Source organism: Toxorhynchites rutilus, chromosome 3 (assembly GCF_029784135.1).
Source record: "Toxorhynchites rutilus septentrionalis strain SRP chromosome 3, ASM2978413v1, whole genome shotgun sequence".
Taxonomy (NCBI): Eukaryota; Metazoa; Arthropoda; class Insecta; order Diptera; family Culicidae; genus Toxorhynchites; species Toxorhynchites rutilus.
Window position 1 is genome coordinate 101,326,440 of NC_073746.1, and position 6,000 is coordinate 101,332,439.

Here is a 6,000-nt window from a genome sequence, read left to right on the forward strand (position 1 = left end):
TTTTCAGACAAATCATAGATATTGAAAAGTTGATCGAAGATATTATTAGATCTGGACAGAGTGGACCAAGTGTCAGAGAGTAAAAAATTGTAACATCTTCTGCAAATAACTTTCTATACTCATTAGAGATCAAGTAAAAACTGGTTGATGAGGTTAATTGGATTGGCTATTGAGTTAGTTGACAAAAATTGTGTTAATCCACAAAATCATTGAAAAAAAATAAAGAAGTCGATTTTTTATTTCTTCCCGATACCGTTCTGAATCATATTTCCGACGCTTAAGGCATATGATGCAGAAAACAGGTCTAAACTTTATGCACAGGTATTATTTGGTTGATATTTTTAATAAATTAGTTCAATATGATTTCAATTTTGGTACCTCTTTGATTGAAAACATAAAAAAATCATCGAATAAAATGATTTTCAAATGAAGCGAATAAAAATCGAACTTCGGACACTAAATCAAATTTCGGACACTTTATTTTGTTATTTTTTGAACGAAAATTACATTACACTTTATTATATTTTATAGTCTACTGCGAAACACTTACCAAGCCATCCCAGTAAACTGAAAACGATGATGAGAACTGATGGAACACGGGAGAAATTTAAATATTTATGGTAAATTCTACGTGCTCTCGCTAAGGAAACGTCAAAAACAAACGATAGTGAGTAGTGTTGATAGATTCTTGTCGATTATGTTATAACTCAAATGTAGTTCTCATATGAAATGATAGTGAAACCAAGGGATTACTCTAAAGAAGCAATTGTGATATTAATTTTATAGTTATACTAGCTGACCCGGCAAACTACGTAAAATTCCCAGAATTTCTAACAGAACTCATCGTTATAATATCAGATTATTTTCAGACACAATCCTCGTTCAAGATTTTTCAATATTTTTTTTTAACATTTTTCCCCGTAACATGGAATAAATGTTTGCTACAGAAAATATGATAGAATAAAGACAGCCCTAAATCGGAAAATTTCTTCCTCGAGCTCTTATCAACACATCCGGCGATCCTTTTTTTTTTGGTACAGATAGAAAAAGATATAGGAGTGCGTTTCATCACATTAAAATCCATTTCCAGTTTCGAACAAAGATTAATTTCGCTAGCGCAAACATCAAATGGACTAACAGCACATGTAACTATGTAATTGTAGAACATATGGGATTTTAATTTTCCGAGAATTTTCCAGAGGAGGGAGTGTTGCCATACCATTATAGAAACATTTCTCACACCCAAAAACCCTCACATCCCAAATTGTGCTTGATTAGTTCTCGAGTTATGCAGAAGTTTGTGTTTCGTTTGTATGGCAGCCCCCCTTAGAGAGGGGAGAGGAGTGTATTCACCATAGAAACGTTTCGTGCCCCGTAAAACCTTCAAATGCCAAATGTGGCTCCATTTGCTTGATTAGTATTCGAGTTATGTAGAAATTTGTGTTTCATTTGTATGAAAGCCCATCCTTGAAGAGCGGGAGGAGTGTCTAACTACCATAGTAACATTTATTGCACCCTAAAACCTCCACATGCCAAATTTGGTTTCGTTTGCTTGATTAATTCTCGAGTAATTCAAAAGTTCGTGTTTCATTTGCATGGCAGTCCCCCCTTAGAGGGTGGGTGGAGAGTCTAACCATCATAGGAACATTTATTATACCCTTAAACCTCCATATGCTTAATTTGGTTCCATTTGCTTGATTAGTTCTAGAGTTATGCAGAAAATTGTGTTTTATGTCTCTGGCTCAATCCGTTTTTTTTTACCTTCCAGAGTAGGGCCTCCCATAAAAAAAGATCAAATGGTATTAAATACATCAATGTAAAAAATATAGGAGGTTGGGTTCAAGACACGACCGCATTGTGGACGTAGAACTACGCTGTGGTTTAGTTCAAGTCGCTTGTTTATAATTGCAGATATTATTTTATAATGCTACGAAAATTTTGAAATAACCATTCTACCAGTTTGGTCGCCCTGAAATGTTTTTTCAGGGCAGTCATTTAACGATAATTGTTTGATGATTCATTCTTGTGCTCGCAGAACAATACATGATCGAGATAAGCGCAGCTGACACAAAATTCACAAAATGCAGCACACACAAAATTCTAGAACGACATTTACTTTCTTGGTGACTAAATTAACGAAATAAACTCTATCTGTTAATCTCCATAACCTCGAAAAGAGTAACACTGCTTTATAATGATCTAGATTAGAATACAACCCTAATTGAAAGCAGTTTTGCTTTCATATTATAACTCAATATAACTTATTATAAATTAATAACTCAATATAACTTATTGAACAACTTGGTATACCCCAAAAAAAATTTTGGCGCACAACCTTGACACCTGCTTCACCATAGCGTCAGTTCAATACATTGATGACAGAAAACAAACAATGTTAACTGCTTGGAAAAAGGCTGAATATTTTCCTCAGCAGAGATTCATCACTAATACCCTAGCGTAAATATTTCTCTCCCGCTTTCTCCCCTTCTTGTTTATATGTATCATTAAGACTGTATAAATTGCAACGGCAACCAATCGTCAATCATAGCATAAAAAAATAGGCGATTGTTGCATCACGACAGGGCCAATGCACAAGTGAGCAGATACAAAAGGGGTTTTAGCACAGATGTACTATACTTGCGTACGGGTTATGAAGCACGCACGTAAGCACACAGATATCCATATATCGATGGCTTGAAGCATCTAAAAATACACACACTTATATCCGATTTGCGCGCTTCTCAAAAGAAGCCCTTTCTATTGGCGATCTAACGTACAAATCTACACCTAGGCGGCGCTGCGGTGAAAGTGATGATGGTTTTAAATTTTGCCATGTGAGCTTATGGAAGGTTTGTAGTTCTTTCCATAAATCACAATGTTATAATCATAAAAGATTATTTGATTGCGATGAGTTTGTAAGAAATTTAATTCTGCGCAATTTTATATATATCATGTTATTTATTTACCTCTTTCAGTAGTGAAAACTTTAAAAATGTTGACAATGGTTGAACTAAAGAATGAAATTCGAGAGCACAATCAAACACAAGTAGTAAAATGTAAGATTCCTGCATGTGAGAACTAGCTTGGAAAGCCCGGAAGTAAAATATACGTGATTTGTTTTTGAGTTTTAGGTTACATTAGCATCATTTTCTTAGTTCAAAAACAAAATCCAGATGTCTCACCGATCGTTTACGTTTTGCGTTAGATCGCCAATTAATATTACCGGTCTTGATTAGCTTAGCCTTCATCCTTGGTGAAGATAGTTTTGCTACTGTCATGCGAAACCAAATGACACACAAAATTCCTGAAAAATTATTTTCTTGGTGATCCGATGATAGTCTAGTTTAATGATTCCCCTCTTAATTATGAAATGCTGAACCTTGATGAAATGGCGTCAGTTTGATGTAATGATTGCAATGTCAGAGACATCAGCGAGTGAGAAATTTGGTCGCGTCCACAGCTCAATCCGATACGAAGACATGTGATGACACAAAACAAGGAAGAACAAGCGATATTTATTGCTTTGAACACAGAACGATACTTAAAGTTTGCCTTCCTTCCTTGCTCGAGACTGTAAACTTCTTCAGTTCATTCGTCTCTAACCTTCAAAAAGGCCCTTGGAAAACTTTACTTTATCCATAATATTACTCCTCCACCCTCATTGCCTTGAGAAAGGCATTCGATCCCTCGCCGCCCAGCTCGTCCAGCAACGATGTTGTTCAGTCGAATTCTTCACGAAGACAGAAAGTTTGCCTCAGCGAGATCCCCTGTTTATCTTCTTTTCTTCTTGAATGGCGTTAACGTTCCCTGTGGAACTTTTGCCGTCTCAACGTATGCATTAACTAGCGTCATTCATTAATACTTAGTTGAGATTTCTTGAGCCAAATAACACGCCTTGAATGTAATCCGAGGGGCAAGCTCTAGAATACGCGTGACCACAGTGCAAGTCGAAGGAAATTTATCTGACGAAATATCTCCCCGGCCAGAACGGGAATCGAACCCGAACACCCGGCATGATAATGTGAGACGCTAACCACTCGGCCACGGGTGCACGTATCCACGTATCCACTGTTTATACTCTAGGCAAATATTCCCCTCCGTTCTTTTTCTTTTCCTTCATTCACGGAGACTTTACATCTTACGATTTCCCCTTCGTTACTCGTCGATAAGTTGCTCGTTATTGACAGCTCTGTTCGGGAAAGCACACAAATGGACAGAACAAATGAATGAGGAAATGGGAATGCTTCCAATTTTCATCAATTTAAACCATATACAGACTATGGGATTGTAATGTATAGCATATCAAACAAATCTTAGGGAATTTCCGATTCGATTGGTATGTAAATCGCAAAAATCCGTTCGCGGCAAAAATAGTTATTAACGTTAACTTTATTTCATAAAAACGTGACCTGTTTTTTGATTTGGCACCCTTCTTGAAAGACGTAGTTATACGTCAAAAAATACGACATCTATTAGACACTTAACCCAATGATTCGAACATACAGTAGAAAACTTCCAGAAATGGTGTAGAAAAATACGTCGGATATAATCCCGAGGAAATTTCATTTTTGAAAATTTTCAACACTTGTTGTGTTATAGCATTGTAGGATGCTTTGTTACAACCTTGTAGGGTGCTTACGTTAATAATCAGTATTGCTCATAATTTTTGCATTTATATCCTTTCTGCTTTTCAAATAAAATTAAGTAATCCATTTTGATCTGGAGCTGCTTTTTATACATATTTCACCTATATTATTCGAAGCTTTGTGAACAAAAATGTGACCTCGCTTCGTTTTTTCTTTTCTTTTTGGGAATAGTTCAACGGAAAGCTCATGGGATTGGAGCCCAAAGAACAAGCTCAGCAATGATGCCACTAACCTCTGAACCACGATAACCATAACTCTTTCTAACCTATTTGGATAGAAATACAACACTTGCTTCAAAAGAAAAAAAGTCGTGAGAACTAAGAACGACGCTTTATTTCGATTACATTACAAAAATTGCACTGTATTCCAATTTGAAAATGTTAACACTTCAGACACCCAATTAATTTATAAGCTACCTCTGGTAGCAACATTCGGTGGGAATCGAACCTTTTTTGAACTCGTTGGAATTAGCCAAAGAAACAAATTAAATGTTCCCCCGAAGAAGGTTGCTCTTCAGCGAAAACACTTATCATTTTCAACCTCGTGATTGTTCAGTTATGTTGCCAACAATGTTTATGCAGTGCTAGAGGCTGATATACCAGTAACATTTACCCCCGTTATTATCCACTCATTCACTGAGCTTCCTCCAACCGAAAGAATTGATATTAAGATAGACGATGAATTTTAAGTGCATCTTCGTGGCAAATTTATACCTTCTGCCCGCGGGGTGAGAGCATTCCATTCTTCAAGCTAATCCAGCAGTGCACAAAGCACCCACTACTGTAGTCGTTGTCAACGAAGATTAATTATATCCGCCCGATTCTACTCCACGGATACTACCGATCAGTCAACGTTCTTTGAAAGTTCTTTCGAAACAAAACGCTCATTCGTTCAAACATGGCGATGACATGCGAATTCACACCCCATCAGATTCCATTTGCAGAAATTTGAGTTCAAACCTTCGGGCTAACTGATTTTGCGTGAGTTCTCGCCTATTTGCTATTGGATGACAGTTTGACATTTTACATCAGTTCTATATATCTTCACATTGTGCTGCAACACATTCACTAATAATATCGGTCGCAAATATTCGCGCGCAAAACGATACCATCGTGCTGTAAAGTATCGCACTACCAGGATCTGCGATCTAATCCTAACGTTAGAAGGTGATATCACAGCCCGCGAGAGAACATCAATTGAGATGCAAAACCTATCATTAGCCTCCGGCCATAGCAATCATTTTTCACTGAATCCCTGGTGAAACTGCCGCATCCCCCCATTCTCGGACATCGCCACCGTACGGGCTGACTTACATTTCAGACGCCTCCCAGCGGTGAATTGTGACAAATCTGCG